We start from the raw sequence: 20616 nt of genomic DNA on the forward strand, positions 1-20616 counted from the left end.
AATAGTTTTATGATGTTGTCTAGCTAGGTGATTGGCCTGCTAACAGAATCAAAATGATCGGACCTGGCCCTTTTCTAATTTAGCATATGGTACTCCGTACTCCTTGATAACTTTTGAGTGGCAACAACTTTATGAAGGTTAATAGAAGCTTTTGTTAGAGCAGTGTATCTTCGATAAAACATGCACTAGAACTGGCTTCTTGTCTTTCTTTACCTAAGAGGGAGCCTCAGAAGTCGGAACAAATTAATCTGGTCCAGATGGACCAGATCTAAACATATTGAAAATGAATTAAGCTTTTGAATTGGCAGAAGCCACATAATTATCATGTGGGACAAAATTCATAATGGAGTTCGAATGAACTCCCCACCGCACGCCCCACAGGCACATCGACCCGTGTATATGGAACATCTCCCATATTTATTAGGGAGAGATGTTCCAAATTCATGGTGGGATGTGCTGGTGAGGTGTGTGGGGCGTGCTCTGTGGGGCATCCATTTGAATCGTTCGCAATGGACCCGTTACAATGTATTTGAGTTAAACATATCATCTGGCACATCTTTAACTAGCAGCCTCTGAAGTCTTATGGGCTTTGATTTTCCTGAACCAGGACCTTCCTACACGTACCTGGATCTAAGCAATCTTCCCTTTTCTTTTTCTTTTTTGCGGGTTAGCCTATGATACCAGAAAGACATGATGCCAGAAAAACGTATATCCAAAAAAGAAGTATATAAAAGTAGTAATCAATCATGTTTTTCTTATGGCTGCAAACAGATCGGATTGGACTCAATAAAAGTTGTATCTGTTTCGATCTGAATTCGAAAATAATCTGTTGGATTTTTAAAAACATGATTCGAATTCGAATATCTTATCAGATGTCCAATTTGAATCCGATTCGATTAGCATTGTAATAAAAATTATGATATAAAATATCAATAATATACAATAGTTCATAACTAATGGATCAGATTGGAGTATTCCAAATTCGATCCGTTAAACGATTGAATTTCCCGATCCAATCTGATTTGTTGGGATCGAGGGAGGTATCCGAATTCTGCTCTTATTGGACTGGATCTGATCCTACTTATTTGCAGCCCCAATCTTCTATCTGGCAGCATAGATTTTCCCTAAAAGGCTATTATTACCCAAAGTTAATTCAAGGCTCCCAGCCATCTAGGGTCTTGGGAGGGGTACACATTGATTTTATGTTGTGGATAGAAATAGATTGTATTGGGGTGAACCAAATTTAATTCAACTATAAATGGGTCAAAATTCAGATACCTTAATCAAATTGGGTTCCAATTCAAATTCAGGATTCAGACAAAAGGGGTAACAATTGCAGCCCTACTTCCATCAATTATGTGCAAAAAAAGGGGAACATTTATGCTGCTGGTGGGCTGGATTATGTACCAACTACCAACTAGCTTGAAGGTCCCTAAATCCCCCTCGCAAGAACTAATAAGGAAATAGCGCAGCAGGAAATAGAGTACCAATGTATGTACAAAGAGGAAGAAAAGAAAAAAAAAAAAAAAAAAAGAAATACTCACAAGAGCTACTAGGATTTTTTTTTTTTTTTTTTAACGTGGTAAAACCCCAAACGGGGAAACTCCACGGCCAATAATGGCATTAAATTCCACTGTTAACAATCCAAGAAGAATTAGAATCTTAAAATGAGCATGGAGCACTTACCACCATTGATATTAGTGTCCAACACTTCAAGAGAGCCAAAAATAAAACTGTTTTTTCCCCTTCTACTCCCACATACCAACACCAAAGGAGGGAGGTTTTTCTTCAAACTGTCTTCACTCCCTCAAGAACTAAGGACGTGGGGTTGTGGGAAAGGCCCCACACGTCCTAATCCACTTGGGTTTTCACTTCAGATCAGCTGGAAAGACATGATACCGGAAGAGCTTTGAGCCTTTGACCAATCAAACCATCCCCTCTCCAGTGAAATTTTGATAAATACATGAACATGATTGGTTATCATAGTCTAACCCATTTATCTAGGGAACTGGTTTGAATATCATGTGCCTATTAAGGACTAAGGAGTCATAAATTCAAGTCCCAAAAGTTATTGTCAATTTAAGATTTTAGTTCAAGTAAGTTACCAAGTTATCATCCTTCCATACCTTCTACTTTTCACAATCTCACCTTCTTTGGCTTCAATCAAACCACCCTGATTGAAGCCAAAGAAGTTGATCTTTGTCAATAGATCCAGCTATCAAAGAGATATGCAACGTTGCTAACCACCCTGATCTTTTTCTCTCCTCCATTAATCCCTACTTAACAGGGAAGGTAGATCTAGTTTCCGTCCTCGAAATGCTAATAAAAGCTTGTAGTCATGATGCACAAGCTGCATTGGCAAGTCTATAAAAAGATCATCTACAACCCGAAATCCTCCTCTCAACTTTCTACCTACATGGATGTGTGTAGAAAAAGTTATACTGATGCAATAAACAACCTTCAAAGTGCAACAAATGCAACCCTAGATCATAACCCATTAACTTAGTGTCAATCTGTATTACCAACTCGTATGGTAGAAAAAGAGGAGATTTTCCTAAGAAAGTATAGATAATAAATGTGTAGGTTGACAAACTTATTGAAGAAGATTTAATACAAGAGGTTGACTACCAAGATATCAGGATGGTGGTGAAAAAAGCTAATGAAAAGTGAAGAATCTGTATCGATTTTACCCCACAACGTCGACACTTATGTAGATGACATGCTAGTGAAGAGTCTCAAAGCCAAGCAGCAACCTAGAAGAAGTCTTCAGTGTCCTCCAACAATATTAGATGAAGTTAAATCCGACCAAGTATGCCATTGGCATGAGTTCAGGTATATTCTTGGGATTCATGGTGACTCAAAGAGGGAGTGAAATTAACCCGAAAAAAAAAATTTGAGCCGTCCTGGACAAGCTATCTCCTTAGTCTATCAAGAATATGCAATAACTCACAGGTCGAATTGCAACATTCAATAAGTTCATGTCTAAGCCCATTGAGCAATGCCTGTCTTTCTTCAAAGCTCTTAAGAAGGTGAAGAGTTTCTAGTGGACCGAAAAGTGTGAATAAGACTTCTAACAATCAAAGTAGTACTTGTGCTTGCCTCCCTTGCTGACCAAGTTGAGCTCTAGTGCTTGACTGCTCATGTATCTCTTAGCTGGAGACGAGGCTGTCAACTCTGTCCTTGTCAAGGAAGAGAACAACATATAGAAGCCCATCTACTACACTATCAATGTACCATAGGATGCAAAGACTAGATACCTAAACCTAGAGAAAAGAGCTTTAGCCCTTGTGACCATGGCACATAAATTTTGTCCCTACTTCCAAAGATATGACATCCTCATACACATCGATGAACCTCTTAGATAGTTGTTATGAAAGCATGAGACCAGTCAACCTGACCCAATAATGACTAAGTATTTCCTCAACCGATTCAAGAAATAGCTCATCTTCCTCGTTCTTAGGAGTAGGGGCAAGTGATGTTGTCAAAAGTCATATAAGGGTTGGATCACAACATGGACCAGTTGGAAGACTACAAGTAACTGAGTCGAGGATTGCCATGTACCCTAGAGCCTAGACGATCCAAGGACCAACGAGGCGGCACCTGCCCATACGGTTGATGAGCTAATGGTGGTGTACATTGTAAATCTCAAACAAAGGGGACATGTGATGCCTCTTATGTCTACAAACCCTTCATCATGCCTCTTGTGTGATACATATGGAGCACACCCCTGCAGCCTCGGTTGAGGGCAACCTCTGAACATTACATGTGTTCCATAAATGAGGAGCACAATGGTTCTATGATGCCTATAAAAGGGCATACCACCCAAGGTGAAGACACACACACACACACACATACACACACACACTTTTGGCTACCAAATTCCTCTAGCTCACTAGCTTTTGTAAGCTCTTTAGCTTGTTTGTCTATGACTAGCTTGTCACAACTAGTTTGGCCTAGTCGACCTCTTCATTCTCTTTATTGACTTGAGCATCAGAGTGCTCCTCCCCAAGTAACCACCTCAAGGCCTCTTACCCTCTATGTATGTAGATAGTTGGATCCATCTTAACTCGTTCAATTCATTGGGACACTTCATTTGCTGCTTATCCACCTTGGCTCAAACAACATCAAATATTGTGAGCTCCAAAAAGTTGGTGGCTAGCTCAAAACAAAGACTCGCCACCCATTTTTTAGAGGAAATGGATCCTCTATAAACTTTGAAAAATAGTGACTCCATTTATCCATGAGAAAGACACTCAACCAAGAGTTTGTGGATTCAAATGGATTAGGATAGGGAAGCTATTAAGCACCCATCTCTCCAAGCTGTTGTAACAACCCAATATGGAAGTTGTTTAGGATTAAACTTCACAAACTTCAATTTAATAAGATGTAATTCTAAAATCTTGTAAAAAAATCCCTTCCAACATATTTTAATCTTGGTTATGAGGGGATGTTACCAGGAATTATGTGCTAATTTCCTTAAAATCATCACTTCTCTCCCTCTAATGCCAAAATTGCAAGAAGCTTGAAGAGAAATTTCCAAAGACTTGGAGTGTCAATCAACCAAAACTTAAACTACCTAGATATGTTATAAAAAACAAACCAAATAAACAAGAATTAACTAAAAAAACCAATATAGGTTAAGAGACTTAGCTTTTTAACATATCCTTGATTGAGCTTGACAAAAACTATTCTAGAGCCTGGGAATGGTGTTTTTAACATTTGGACCAAGAGAAAGGTTTGTAGCTCCTTATGCAAAAGAATGAATACTTGAAAGTTTTCTACTCTTTTTTTTTAAGTAAGAATATGAATACAAAGAGAAGTGGGCTGATTTTGGCAAGTTTTAACTATATACTTTGAATTTTTCTTAAGTTCTTGTTAAAAATGGTTGGGGATTCGAATGGGGGTTATCTCTTTCATTTCTTTCTTCTTAAAAGTTACTTCTAGCGCTCAGTTTCTATCTTATTTATAGAGAGGGAAAGTTGGAAATGTCTAAAACTTGTCCACCAAGTGTCATAGGGTTTCAAAAAAGCCTAAACATGTAAGAAGATTAAAAAATTCAATTTAATAGGCTTTTCCAAAAGATCTCCAAGGGTTAATCAATCAAACCAAGATTTCTAAGATTTTTTCTAGGGTTTCTCATGCCCAATGGGGTTATTTTTCAAAACTGTCTAATGGGCCATTGGGTTTAAGTAAAGGTATGAATCAGCCCCCACTCTCTTGAGGTCTTAGGTTGAGACAGATAGAGGGGTGATTTAATCTGGTGTGTTGAAACATAATTTTTTTCTTTAACAATTAAACATGTGAATTGGGTAGTGAAAATTGATTTATTAATATAATTTGCTAAGACATGCTCTAATTAATATAATTTTCTAAGACATGCTCTAATTAAAGATGGTGATGTGGTCTGATTGGTCCAATAAAAGCTTGGATGATGGATATCTATGGCTTGACATGCTCTAATTAATATAATTTGCTAAGACAAAATCTTGGCTTAACGATAGGTCAAACGAGGGAATTTTAGAATGAAATTTGGTGGGTAGACATTTTAAATGTCCTAAATCTGATGGAGGAGGTAAATCTTTGATTGGAGATATGGATTGAAAGATTTGGTTCAGATCAAGATTTTTAGCTTATGGCTCATCAACCAATAATAATGCTTGAAACAAAATCTTGTTTGTCTAATGGTCAAATGAAGAAATTAGGTGATGAAACTTAATGTACTAGGGTTTTTTTAGGTCTCTAATCATGGTGGTGAGGGTTGATTAGTTGAATAAATCTTGGATGATAAAGATTTATGGCTTAACATGCTCTAATCAATAAGATTTGCTAAAATAAAACCTTGGCTTGACGATGAGTCAAATGAGAGAATTTCGGGATGAAATTGGGTGGGTAAATATTTTTGAATGTCTTGAATGTGATGGAAGAGACAATTTTTTTTTTTATCAGAAAGGTGGACTAAATGATTTGCTTCAAACTAAGGTTTTAGCTTATAGTTCCTCAGTTAATAAGAATATTTGAAACATAACCTTACTTGTTTAGGAAGGAAATGAAGGAATGTAAGGATGAAATTGAATGGATGGGTTATTTTGGGGATTTTGTCTTAATGAGAGGTGTTTGGTTTCTTGGACTATAACTTCTTGTGTGCTTTAATCATAAATGTCAAATTGGAATCTTTGTTGATCGAATGGTTAAACAAGAGAATTTTTAAATGAAATTTGGTGTATGGACATGGATTAATATAAGAAGTCAAGTGAAAAGATCAAATATAAGAGAAGAATTTGTTAATCTTAGTTGTCTATTTTTATTCGTCCAAAGTTGTTGAAATGGAAACTTGGTATTTTTATGGTTAATTGTCGTAGATTTGATGTGAGATTTAGAGGTTGATTATATTTTATTATCCTTGAGGAAAGGGATGTGCCAAATTTCATTTCATAGAATCAAGGTTCAAACATTGCATAATAACTAATCAGAGTTACCTTGAGAATCAATTTTGATTAGAATTGAACTCAAACCAAGCCTAGTCAACCTTGAGCCCAAACTATTCAACTGTAGCTCGATTGATAGAGATTAACATCAGAGTGGGAGAGGTGGGAGGATAAGGAGAGCATAGCACTATAGTAGTGTTTTTATAACAAAGTGAAACATCTATTATTGAATAAAAAATTAAATGGGCATGTCTCATCAATCAATTTTCAAGATCTATTTTAAAGCTTCTCTTACCATCTCTTGTTGGGATCTATCATCTCTTTGATTCTTTTTGAAAATTTAAAAGAATATAAATGGTAAAACAATTAGAAACTATCTTTAAGACCCCCTAAAAAAACTTAGGGTGTCTTTAAGTCTTTTATCCTTACTATAATCTATAACTTTTTGGTACAAGCATTACAAGTGAGAAGATCTAAACCTAGCATTTCAAAAAAAAAAAAAAAAATATGAACCTTGGTCCATAGGTTGAAAGACGATAAATTCACCACCTACACCATGTTTCAACTTGTCATAGTTGCATGAATTTTTAATCTAAACTTCTAATTTTCTCTTCCTATTGTATGTTTGTCGATAAATGTTACAAAAGTTTATTATTAAAATTTATATATTTATGAATATTAACTCATATTCTATTTACTTAAATTAGAAATGCTCATTTTTTCTATCGTTTTTGCTTGTTAACGATTATTACTTGTGTTTTGATGGTTCACACTTAACATAAACCACTAAAGTATTTGCTTCTTATATGTATACGACTTATTTATTTAAGTTTCCTAACATATCTGATGGTGTGCAATCTAGAGGGCCCTAGCTGGAGTACAACTCGAATGCTGGTTGTCTAGCTGACTGATCAAACTACAAGACAAATGGATCAGAGAACTAAGGGTGGCTAACCCAGCGAGGTCGCTCCGATGCTTAAGTTAGTAATGTGAGTGGCGAGCTAGAAATTTGTGTACTATTAGGCTAGAGGGCAGATAATCACGCGTACCTGGGTCTTAGGGGTTGATGCCCTTATATAGCTAGGCTACCGTATGTCTCGCGGAACGCTCCTGGGATTTTCGGCCCGAGCCGTAGAGATTCGTTTCTAGAAGGTGGAAATCCCGCTAATTGACGAGGATTACCGTTTCCCTTCGATTCAGACGGGATAAAGTAAATGCTTACAGTTACACAACGTGATCCTAAAAGGCCCGGAGACCGTTGTTAGGCTTCTAGATATCTTCCATGTGTCACTTTGGCAAGCTTGGTCATCCCGAGATACCTGGGCTTTGGTGCTATCCTAGGTGATTAAAGCACCCAAGGTAATCTGACCTGCCTAGACAACCGAAGATGTTGACCCGACTTGCCGAGGTGGCTGGGGTGTTGACCGACCTGTCGAGGTGGCCAGGGAGGCTGAGTCAACTTGCTAGGTGGTCGTCGAGGATGCTGAGTCGTACGTCTATTCACTAGGTTGTGTCCACATGTCTGCTGCTTACTAGGTTGGGCCAAATCACCCCTCATCAATTTCCCTCCACTCCCTGCGCCAAGGGTCCTAACCTGCTGCAGGGAGGTCACGACGAGGCTAGGTCAATTTGGCCTGGCTTCTTCTAGGTTAGTACCCAACTCAGTGGTCCGTCGTCAGCAATCCGCCTGGTTCGACCGCATACCCAGATCGCGTATTAGGAATGCACGAACGTCACGTTGATTCCAAAACTCCGTGGATGTCAAAATACACGCTCAATTGTTTTCATCTCAAGGAGCGCGTGACCGGTTTGAACGAGGACCGTTGGATGCTTTAGATCTGGACCATCTGAGATTGGTTATCTTGGATATAAATAGGGGCCTTGGGGTCCCATTTTGTTGCCTTGCTTTGGAGTTGTCGTGTTTGGAACTCGCGCTTTGGTGTCCAGGTCAGTGGTGTCTACCCTTGTGCCCGAAGTTGCTTTTCCTTTTTTTCCGGGTAAGCTCTCTTTGCTCTAATTCGTTTCTTTGTTCCAGCATGAGTGATAGATTTTTACTTAGTAATAGCTAGTCCGCCCAAACCTGGGAAACCACCTCGGCTAGCAAGGATGAGTCCAATCCAGCCAAGGTGACCACCTTGGCTCAGGAGCACGAGGTCGGTGCTATAGAGGTAACCACCTCGGTGAGTGATGAGACTGAAAAGAACCCTATTTTTGTTCCCGAATTTTCATCTTTTTAAATCACTTTAGCACTTAAATGAACTCATTACTCTTGTATTTCGATTCAGGGCAATAAAGAAGACAATTGGAAGAAAACAGGGCAAATCGGGTGATTTTGCACAGTTTCGGTGACAGTCAGTAATCTGGGCCTAACTCTCAATTCCGGATTCCGAATTGGACAATTCAAGAAGCATTAGAAATTTGAAATGAAGGCCCATGTTTGGGTTTTGATAGATTTGGCACACATCGGGTACGAAAATGAGCCCAAAGTCGGAGCAAGTTCACAACCAGGCCCATTTCACAACTTAAGCACAACTCACAGAAGTACCTTGAAGCAGCCCAAATTGAATTCAAGAGTCAAGAGTCCAAATCTCGAATGTAATCTCCAAAAAGAGAGTCTTATCAGATCTAAAGTCTTGAATGTAATCTTAAAGAGATAAGAAGATTGAGATTAGATCTTTAGATAAGAGATAGGATAGGATTAGTTCAAAGAAGATCAAGACTCCCTAAAGGTAAGATGATCTCCTAGAAGGACTTGGAGAACAACCCTCTCCTTTGGCTATATAAAGAGGGGGGCAAACCAGCTCTAGCATTACTCTCTCAGATCCAAGAGATCATCAAGAAGACCAAGAAGCTCAAGAAGGCAGTTCAGCTATGGAGAAGAAAAGCATGGAGATTGCGCAGATCATAAGCAGTAAGCTTTTTTTTCTGGTTCAAGGGGGGAGGTTCGATTGTGTCATTGTGAGGTTCTGTAGTTACTTTATTTTCTTGCTTTCTAATTCAAGTATTCATTGATTCTTGTGCATATTTTTATTGGATGTTGATGTTAATTAGTTTGACAAACTGAATTAATGTTCATTTTCCTACTGCTATCCATGATTTCGGTGATCCGTAATTGTCACGAATAATGGTGCAAGTAGCAATTAAGTTGATTTCTTTTTGGGTCAATTGTTCGTGACATCCTTTGACCAATGTTTTAACATGGTTCAACCTAAAGGAATCGATGAAACAAGATTCAATAATTGCAGCTATCTCAATTATTGTTATTTTGGTTTAACTGTTTTCACAAATCTTAATGCTATCACTATTTAATATGGACGCTATCGTACCCAGTTGAGTGGTGATAAGTGTTGATCGAATGCTGGTTTGGTCAATTGAATTTGGAAAACACAAGGTTTATTATGGCTATCCTAATAAATCTAAGGTTAAATGCTTGAATTGCAAGAATGCTGAAATGTACCTAGGATCGATGGCCAATCGATTCAACCCGAACCCTTGAACCAGAATTCAGTAAGACTGATTTTCTCTTGTTTAGGTTGCTATTTATTTTCTTTTCTTTTAATTTCAGTATTTAAATTCTCTCACTCAATTACTTTACCCATTCGACTAAGAGAGTATTGATTTGCTCCCTATGGGATTCGACCTAGAACCACTTTTACTGTAAATATTTTATTATGGGACAAGTATTAATTTTGAGGGCTTTGACAATCCGTCAGTGAGCCCTACAGACTCTAGCTCGGCCGAAGAAGTCCTTGTTTAGGAGTGTAAATCATCTATAGGAATGCGTCCTCCTTTGGACCTCCAAAAAAGACATCCAGGCCGGCAAAACGTGCCAAGAAATCCTGGGTTCCCGAAGCAGTCCGGTCTCCAGTACGCCAAGTCACTACCCTCGGGGTTGGCTCCTCTAGTGAGGGCCTCAAGCATCTTGAATATTCGAACCAGCCTTATGAAGAGCAAGGATGCGGTCTTCCCTCCCAAAGTCTAGAAGTTTTCCGGGCTACCTATCGAGTAATTGTTGTCATGGGGTGCGAGCAATTGCATGGTGGTATGTCTCCGATTTGGACTCTTTTAGGTGCTTTGGTCTTCAATACATGGCCTAATTCTCATCTTTGTAGGTGAATTCTATACTACACTCCCCCGCCCAACAATCTGAGCTACATCAGCAGGAAGCCCGAGCTACCAAGGTGATGGATGAAGAAGCTGACCAAAGGGCCTTCTCTGCCCAGGTCGAATTGTCGAAGGCCTGCGGCCACATCCATAAGCTTTAGAATGACGTGCGGGCCCAAAAGGATTTGCTTGAGCATATGATGAAGGAAGCCAACGAGCTGAAGAAGACCATGAAAGAGCGTGAGGCCGCCGTTGACGAGGAAATAGAGAAAGCTAAGGAGGTCGTTGTTGCTGAGTTCTAGAGTCTAGCGAAGTTTCGGGAGCTGAAGATGGAGATTGATACTGGTGCTTATAGAATGGGCTTCAAGCTATGCTGGTGGATGACCAGGCGTGAGTTCCCCGACCTTGACCTTTGTGCCATCACCACTATTAGAGTCACTAATGCCATGGCAATGGAGGCCGAGCAGGAACCAGACTCGAAATAAATTAGCGACGATGACCTTGGTGAGGGGAGAGTGGGGTTGATGGTAGTCGACGAGGTCGTAGGGACCAATGAGGTTGCTGCCGTCGAGGACACCATGGAGATTGAGCCACCCAAATTTGTCGAGTGTGCTGAAGGTGGGAGCGAGGAGCCCCAGGGCAACGGACTTATTGCCTCTTTTCTTGGACCTCTTTTGTACATATACCATGTACCGAGCCTCCGAGCTCGGTTTAGTAGATTTCTCTTTCCCCCCTTTTATTAATGTATTAGAACCATCCTTTTTGCAACGAAGTAATGAAGCACTTTTTGTTCTTCTAAGTGTAGATTATCCCAAGGTGTCAAGCTGGTGAGCTAGGCATAAGTAGAAATAATCCAAAGTTGGTATGTGCCGAGGTGCGCAAACACTATAGGGCATGTTCCTGACCTATCTGCATACTGATGTGGCTGAACTCGAAATATTTGGTTTTGCCTATGCGGAAGAGGTGATTAGGCCTTATGTTGCCCATGTTGAGGAGGTGATTGGGTTTCATATAGTGTCGAGATCTTTTATCAGCTAGGCACCTTAGCCCTTAGGCTCTGGGAGCGACTCATAGTCCACTCTCATGTGCATGCCTTGACCAGCTCAGTGGTCTTCTGGACTTAAAAGTTTTTTTTTGTGGCTCACTGGCTCATATGTAGTACCTCCTCAAGTTGTTAATGTTCCAAGTGTGGGGTATTTGCTTCCCTTCCATCATCTCGAGCTCGTACATACCTTTGCTGAAAACTCATCTCATCCTGTGCGGACCTTCCTAGTTCGGATTGAGCTTGCCTACATTGGGCTCAGGTACCATTACCTTCCAGAGTACTAAGTTGCCAACTCGGAACTAGCGTCTCTTGACACGAGGCATTGTAGTACCGAGCTACCCGCTATTGGTAGGCCATAGTCCGGATATAGGCTAGGTCATGTATCCCCTTGATTAGGTCAAGGTTGTTCCTTAGTTTATCGTTGTTAGCTTCTTCGCCGTATGCCTCAAACCGCAGGGTCGGTACTTCAATCTCAACTGGAATCATGGCCTCCGTTCCATACGTCAAATTGAATGGCATCTCTTTTGTTGCGGTCTTGATAGGTGTTCTGTAGGCCCAAAGGACGTTGGGCAGCTCGCCCATCCACAAACCTTTAGCTCACGCCAAGCAAGCTTTTAGTCCATGGAGGATCGCCCTATTCGTCACTTCAGCCTATCCGTTCACCTGAATGTGTGCCACTTAAGTGAAATTCTGCTAAATCCCCATCTCGGTACACTAGTTCTGAAACTTGATATCTTCGAACTGCTTCCCATTGTCTGATATTAGCACCTTGGGTAGTCCAAAATGACAAACTATGTTTTTCCAGAAAAAGTTTTGCACGTTTCGGGATATGATTGTGACCAACTACTCGGATTCCACCCACTTCGCAAAATAGTCCACTACCATGACTAAAATTCTCCTCTGCCCGGTTGCCAGTGGGAATAGACCAAGAATATCTATCCCCCATTGAGCAAAAGGCCTTGGGCTAGTGAGATACTTCAAGTCGGTAGTAGGTTGATGGAGGATGTTGGTGTGCCTTTGGAATTTGTCACATTTCTTGACGTGCTCGAGTGCATCTACTTTCATGGTGGGCCAATAATATCCTTGCCTTAGAGTACCTGGTCTGCTTTTGAAGGCCGCAAGCAACGTAAGTAGAGGAGTGTAAAGGATCTTCTATACAATCGTCCATCGATAGTAATGTATTGAGCTGACTGACGCTCTACCCTTCGAGTTGTGTTACGGTTTTCTGGTAGGGTCTCGTAGAGCAGATAATCAACAAACAAGTCAACCCAGCTTGGTTCTGCTGGCAACACGGGAGCGACCTCTTTGAGAATGTTGGGCCGAGGTGGGTCTTCTATGTATACCATTCTCATGATGTTGTCACTCGTACTTGCCAACCGTGATAATTCGGCAGCCTCAGCATTCTTTGACCTCGGTATTTGTTGGATAAACCAGGAGAGGAAATTCAGTAAGAGTTCCCTTACTTTATCCAAATAAGCTATCATGGTCAAGTCTCATGCCTTGTACTCGTTGTTCACATGGTTTACAACTAATTGGGAGTCGCTACATACTATGATGTGTTTTGCGCTGATCTCCTTCGCTAAATTCAGCTTAGCTATTAGTGCCTCATACTCTGCCTCATTGTTCGATGCCTCGAATTCGAACCGGAGAGCATACTCCAGCTTCACTTTGCTTGGACCATATAGTATGAGTCCAGCACCACTTCCTCGCTTATTAGACGAAGCATTTATATGGAGGATCTAGGGCTCTTTGTCCCAGGTCGGGCCTTCTCTGACTTGGACCAGTGCCGTACTGGTTGACGGCATGCTGAACGTGCATTCCACCATGAAATCTACCAAGACTTGAGCTTTGATTGCTGGGCATGACTTGAAGTGGATGTCGTATTTGTTCAATTCGACGGCCCAGTTCATCAACCTGCCTAACACCTCGGGCTTCAGTAGAACATGCCTCAAGGGTTTGTTCGTAAGGACAACAATCATGTGGGCTTGGAAGAATGGGCGCAGTTTCCGAGTTGCTACTACCAGTGCATAGGCCAACTTCTTGATGTCGGGATATCTGGTCTTGGCTGCTTGCAAAACCTTGCTTACATAGTGGATGGGTCGTTGGGTTCAGTCTACTTCTCTAATTAGTACTGAGCTAACTACCTTGTCGCTTGCAAAGAGTTATACCTTCATTCCGTCTCCTTCTTTAGGTCAGGTTAGAACCGATGTGGTACTTAGGTATTTTTTTAGCTCATTCAAAATGAATTGGCACTCTTCGGTCTACTCAAAGTTTTCATTCTTTTTAACTGCCTTAAAAAAGGGTAAGCACCGCCCTGTCGACCTCGACATGAATCGGTTTAGGGCAGCTACCTAGCCAGTTAACCTTTGAACTTCTTTTATTATTTTGAGGCGGTTTCATGTCCAATATGGCCTTTATTTTGTCTGGGTTAGCTTCGATGCCACGTCGGTTCACTATATAGCCAAGGAATTTACCCGATGTGACCCTGAAAACACACTTGTTCGAGTTGAGCTTCATGTTAAATTTCCTTAGAATTTGAAAAACACAGTTCAAATCATCAACTAAAAAGTTTGAAAGTTGGGTCTTCACGACCATTGTCATCAACATAGCATTCAACTTTATTACCAATCAATGGTTCAAACACTTTGTTTACAAGATGTTGGAAGGTTGCTCTAGTGTTTTTCAGTCCGAAGGGCATTACTTTATAGCAGTAGAGTCATAGTTCGGTTACAAATGCCATTTTTTCCTGGTCGGCTAAGTCCATCCTAATCTGGTTATAGCCAGAGTAAGTGTCCATGAAGCTCAGCAACTCGTGCCCCAAGATCACGTCTACCAGGCGGTCTATTATAGGAAGGGGGAAGCAGTCCTTTGGGCAGGCTCTATTGAGGTCGGTGTAGTCAACGCACATGCGCCACTTTCCATTGGCCTTCTTCACCAGCACAAGGTTGGCCACCTAGCTCGGGTATTCGACATTGGTGCTATTTACCTTGGTATTGTCTGGCACCTCACTCTGGTGCGCTCTCGTTCCAGAACACTATCTCGAGGCGAGAGTTGGTTCCTATTTCTTGCATCTTCTTGGACGCAAACTATGTGCTGGCCACTAAGAGGTACATAGGGGTCTCGGTGTGAGTTCGTACCTCTTGCCCCGAGCGGGCAGTTACTGACTTGGGGGTCAGTTCTCACATCACGAATGCTGTTGCGAGTCGGTCCTGGTGTGGCGGCTGTTCTCGGGCCAATCTTTCTAACTTGCCACCTGAGAAGGTAGGGGTGTGCATTGACCTTCGACTCTATCTCGAGGTGGGGTCCGAACCCAGGGAGGGGCTAGGACCTATGCTATCTTTGTGCCCCAGGGAAGAGATCGATGCACATTTTGCTGATGCTGGTTCTGATTCTGATTTTGGTTTGGCAGTGGTGGAAACTACTGTTGATACTATTGGTAGAGGTAATACTACTGTTATTGCTGGTACTGATGCATTTGCTGCATCTGAAGTTGCATGACTTGGACACTCTGGACAAGCTCATCAAACTGCTGGTGCTCGACCCCAGGAGGGAGTACGGAGGGCTCCGGGACAGAAAAGGTGGTATCCACCTAGGGTAAGGGGGCGTATAGCAACTGGGTAGTGAAAGTCTATGCCTAGCGTGTCTGAACCCTCGGGATGGTCAGGGGAATGGTAATCTGGCCGATAGTCACCGAAGGCCTTCAGGGTGAACAATAGTGTGGTCATGCCCCCAGTAACACCCATATCAATGCCCTTACTGGTGTTGCTCGATGATGCCATTGAGTACTGTAAAAAATGAAAGAATAGGAACTTAGCTTTTGTGTAATGTTTCTCACAATTGGCGCCAATTGATGTCGCACGATTTGGAGGCTCGTAGCTGGAGTACAACTCGAACGCTGGTTGTCCAGCTGACTAATCAAACTACAAGACAAATGGATCAGAGAACCTGGGGTGGCTAACTTGACGAGGTCTTTTCGATGCTTAAGTTAGTAATGTGAGTGGCGAGCTATAAAATTGTGTACTAGTAGGCTAGAGAACAAATAATCGCACGTACCTGGGTTTTAGGGGTTGATGCCTTTATATAGTTGGTTTACTGTATGTTTCGTGGAATGCTCTTGGGATTTTCGACCCAAGCTGTAGAGATCCATTTCTAGAAGGTGGAAATCTTGCTAACTAATGAGGATTACCATTTCCATCCGATTCGGATGGGATAAAGTAAATGCTTTCGGTTACACGACGTGATTCCGAAATGCCCAGAGACAACTGTTAGGCTTCTAGATATCTTCCATGTGTCACTCTGGAAAGCTTGGCCATCCCAAGATACCAGGGCTTCGGTGCTATCCGAGGTGATTGAAGCACCCGAGGTAATCCGACCTACCTAGACAACCGAAGATGTTGATCTGGCCTTCCGAGGTGGCCGGGGGTGTTTACCTGACCTATCGAGGTGGCCGGGGAGGCTAAGTCAACCTGCCAGGTGGTCGAGGATGCTAAGTTGTGTGTAGTAAATAGATTGTGTCCACGTGTCCATTGCTTACTAGGTCGGGCCAAATCGTCCCTCATCGATATCTATCATATCTCTTAAAATTATCCTTCTATTCTCTTTGCATTTTTTTGGACCTGCTTGGTAACATGAACCCATGCTCCCGTTGGGCTTTTGGACCTTTATTTTTCGATTCCCATGGGTTTTTAGTCCCCTTGGATAGACCTCTTTCAGTCTTTCTTAAAAAAAAAAAAAAAAAAAAAAACTAAAAGATAGTCTAACAATAGGTTGAAATGGGCAACTTTATCAAGAGCCATAAGTCCATGGTTGTCACAATTGCAAATTAGTTGCAATTATAGTGGATAATGGAACTCGCATCACTTGAGCATTAGAGATTGTTGTCTTAATCAAGGTTTGATTAATCTCAATGCCTAAAAATATTAATTTTCATTTTCATTTAAATATTTTTCTTTCTTTTTTGCATGATATAGTAGTGATAAGGGAAAGCATATCAAAGTGCTTAAAATGTTAAAAGCTAAAGGAGATATTTTCTTTACAAGTTTATATCATATTTTTAATAGATGAGGCTTTTAAATTTAATAGCAGACTTAAAAGGTAGGAGTTAATGGGGTTGGAATTGTTATTAGGGGAGTTAATAGGGTCATTTCATGCGAGTGGGTGGTGTGAGTGAGAATTAAAAAAAAAAAAAAAGAAACAGTGATATTAAATTATAAAAAATGGGTCAGCTTTTGGTTTGTACCATCCAATATTACCTTAAAGGCTTAAACCATAGTCTTAATACTCAAGTAGTTCAACAAAAATGAGCCTTTTTTTATTTGGTCATTAAGAGTAATGTATCCGTACCATTATAAGAATGTGAACAAGAGTGTAGGACTTTTGTTTGACTAAAATACCCCAATTTTTGAATTTGGTCTCTCTAGTTGTAGGGCTAAAAATGTCTATAAATAACCCCATTCAAATACCTCTCATTAAGTCTTATATTTAAGGCATTAGCTCTCATTAACATTTATTGAATCTTATTCTTGAATAGAATACCCCAATTTTTGAATGTGGTCCCTCTCTAATTGTAAGGTTACAAAATGTAATTTTCTCCTTATTTAATTCCCTCTCACTAAGTCTTATATTTAGGGTGCTAACTCCCATTCTTTCATTGAATCCTATATTAATTAATCATATAAAATAAAAAATAAGTGTAGCATAATAATTGTTTTTATTGATGATAGAAATAACATACAAATTTAAAACCAACTCAAAATGGAGTTTTCCTATTTGGCCATGAGTCAATGAAATGTGTTAACCCTTGATGTTAGTTAAAATAATAATAGAATTTAAAAATATGAAAATACACAAAAATATAAAAAATACAAAAAATGTAAAAAACATTTGGGCACTTCTTTAATATCATATATTCATCTTATTAAACAAAAATAAGTGTGGCAAGTAAGAATAATTTTTATAGACATAGAAATATAAAAAAAAGTAGAAAATTTTGGAAAACATAGTATTTACTATCATCATTAATTAGGGGTGCAACTTAGGCAGATCTAACCCAACCTGAGCTTTTGCAAGGAGTGGGCTTGCGTTTTTGGGCTACAGGTTGGGCCTGGACCAGAGAACTCAGGCTTGACTTAAAATTGGGTTGGGCTTCGGTTAAGGCCTTGGGTAGCCCGAGCCCAACCCATACATGTGTGTGTGTGTGTAGATCAGTATATGTATAAAGTAAGCATACCTTTGTAAATGAAATTTGCACATATTTTCAATTAATTCTACTCTTAAATTGAATCATAAAGCCCACTAAAAGATGAATATGTAAAAATATGTATATGAATCCCTTCAAACCTGACCAAGCAACCCATGCCTAACTAATCCGACCCAGTCCAGCCTGAGCCCAAGCCTAAACCCAACCTAAGTTGTTTTTGGGTTAAGCTCAGGTTGGGTCTGGTTGATAAACTTAGGCTTAACATCGGGTTGGACTAGGTCAGAGCCCAAGGTTTTCACCTTTAGGGTTAGGTCTGAGTTGACCTTCAACTCGACCCAACCAACCCAAATTGTATCCCAAATCATAACCATAAAAAATTTCCACGTGCAAAGTACATGCACAATTACTAGTAGAGTATAGTGAATACTAGCGGGGACCCGTGCCATGCACAAGATTTATTAAATGAGAGCTAAATAATAGAAACACATAAAAGTATATAATTGTTTTATATTTTTAACTTTTTAAATAATTAATAATTATTTATATTTTATATACTACTTTTAAATTTTTTTTACAATACAAAAATAATAATTAATTTCAGCTAAGGTTGTTTATCAAATTGATGAACCCAACCAACTTGATCTGAATTGGTCGGTTTTCTAGTATTTCTGATTGGCTTTGGTTCAACAATTTCCCAACCGACTAGGTTGGATCAATTTCACTTTAGCCATTTGTAAATCGATCAAAATGGAATGACTCAACCATATATATATATATATATTTAATATAAATTTTTATTACATGAAAGTGGAAAAATTACCACATTTTTTAGTCTAAAATATTATATATCATAAATTTAAGTTTTAAATTTATTTTTAATAATGCCATTGTGTTTTTTAATTTAAATTTACTAGTTTTAGTTTAAAGTTTTTGAATCGACTACCCAACCGAAAATCGACCCAAACCAATACAACCTGAGTTGGCTAGTTTTCACTAATGGTTAGTCGTTTTCGGGTGGCCAACTTCCCAACCTGACTAGGTCGATTTGGTTGGACAAAATGCCTACAATTGAACTGAACCAACCTGTGAACATTCCTAATTTCAACTAAATTAATAGTCTAATCTCTAATAAATAATAATAATTTAATCTCCAAGAATTATTGAAAATTTATAGCAAAAATGTACAATTATTGAAAATATATTGATAATGAAAATACAACATATAACTAATAAAAATACTATAACTACAAAAATACAATAAATACTAAAAAATATATTAAATTAGCCAATAAATAGTGTAATCTCAAATAATAGTTTAATCTCTAATATTAACCAATAAATTATAACGACCATACAATAAGTACAATAAATTAAATTTAAAAAGTTAAATAGTAGTTTAATCTCCAATAATTATTAATTTTTTTGTTAAATAAAAAAAAACAAAAATAGATTTTTACATAATTATCGAAAATGTATTTATCACAAAAATGTATTGTTTAGTATATATAAATATATAATAAATATAGGGGTGATGAGAAAATTTAAGTGGCTAACATCCAAATTAACAATTAGAGTTCAGTGGGAAAGGAGATCAACTAATGGGATGACAGATCTTCTTGCCAAGCAAGGGGTTCACATGGATCAATTGTTCTAGGCTAAGTTGTAATTTTGCGTTGTTTTTTGATGCAGTACCCCGTGCCTCTCTTTGGGATCTCTATTATGTAATTTTTGTTGGCTCATATTAATCATTCTTAATAAATCACGTTATTACTTATAAAAAAATAAGTATGTATTAAGATTTTAAAATTATTATTAATAAATATTACTATTTTTGAAAGTTATTTTCTAGAATTATTAATTGATATAAGTGAAATTAGTTACATAATTGTGTTATTAATTTTGTAAAATATTAAATTATTATTAATTTGGATATTATGTTATAATTATTTTTCTACTTTTAAGTTTTTTTATTTATTTTTACATAATTTCGTTATTTTAACTTTTAAAACCTAGTTATGTTAAATACTTCATTATTTAAAATATTAAGTTTATATATATATATATATATATATATATATATATATATATATAATAAACAAAATATTTCAAAGTTTTCATTATTTGGATTTTATTTATTTTATATAATATTAAATACTTTGTTATATAATTATTTAGCTATTTTCAATATATGTCATTTAAGATATTTAGTTATTGAAATATTTAAATAATCTTTTATTTTTTAATGTTAATGTTTTATTATTTGAATTGCATTTAAATTGAATGAATCTATATTGTTAGTACATAATTTCGTGATGAATTATGTAAAAATATAAAATTATGAATAGTATGAATATTATTAAATATATTATAATTATTTTTTGTGTTTTTAGTAAATAATTTTAAAGTTATTATATAATTTTGTTAGAATATTTAAATAATTTTTAATTTTTTTAATTAAAACTTTCTTTAGATACATATAAATAAAAAGTGGGGGAGAGGATAAATAGGAATAAGAGATAATTTAGGAGAGAAAATCTACTAAATTAGAGATAATGTAGGAAATAAATAGGAACTATAGATGATTTAGGAGATAAATAAGAATTATAGATAATTTAGGAGAAAGTAGGGGGAGGGGGAGGTAGCTTAGGAGAATTTTAGGAAATGATATTATTTAGGTTATTGGGAACGTGAGAGAGAGAGAGAGAGAGAGAGAGAGATTTTAAGTACTTTTATAGGGAAAGGGGGCATTTCATTGGTTGTATAAAAATGACATGAATTAAAAAATAATAATTCAAAAAAAAAGAAAATTTCTAGACTTTTGTGTTTTAGTGTGTGTGTAGCAT

Source organism: Nelumbo lutea, chromosome 6 (genome assembly GCF_056320005.1).
Source record: "Nelumbo lutea isolate HS-2025 chromosome 6, American lotus-T2T, whole genome shotgun sequence".
Lineage (NCBI taxonomy): Eukaryota > Viridiplantae > Streptophyta > Magnoliopsida > Proteales > Nelumbonaceae > Nelumbo > Nelumbo lutea.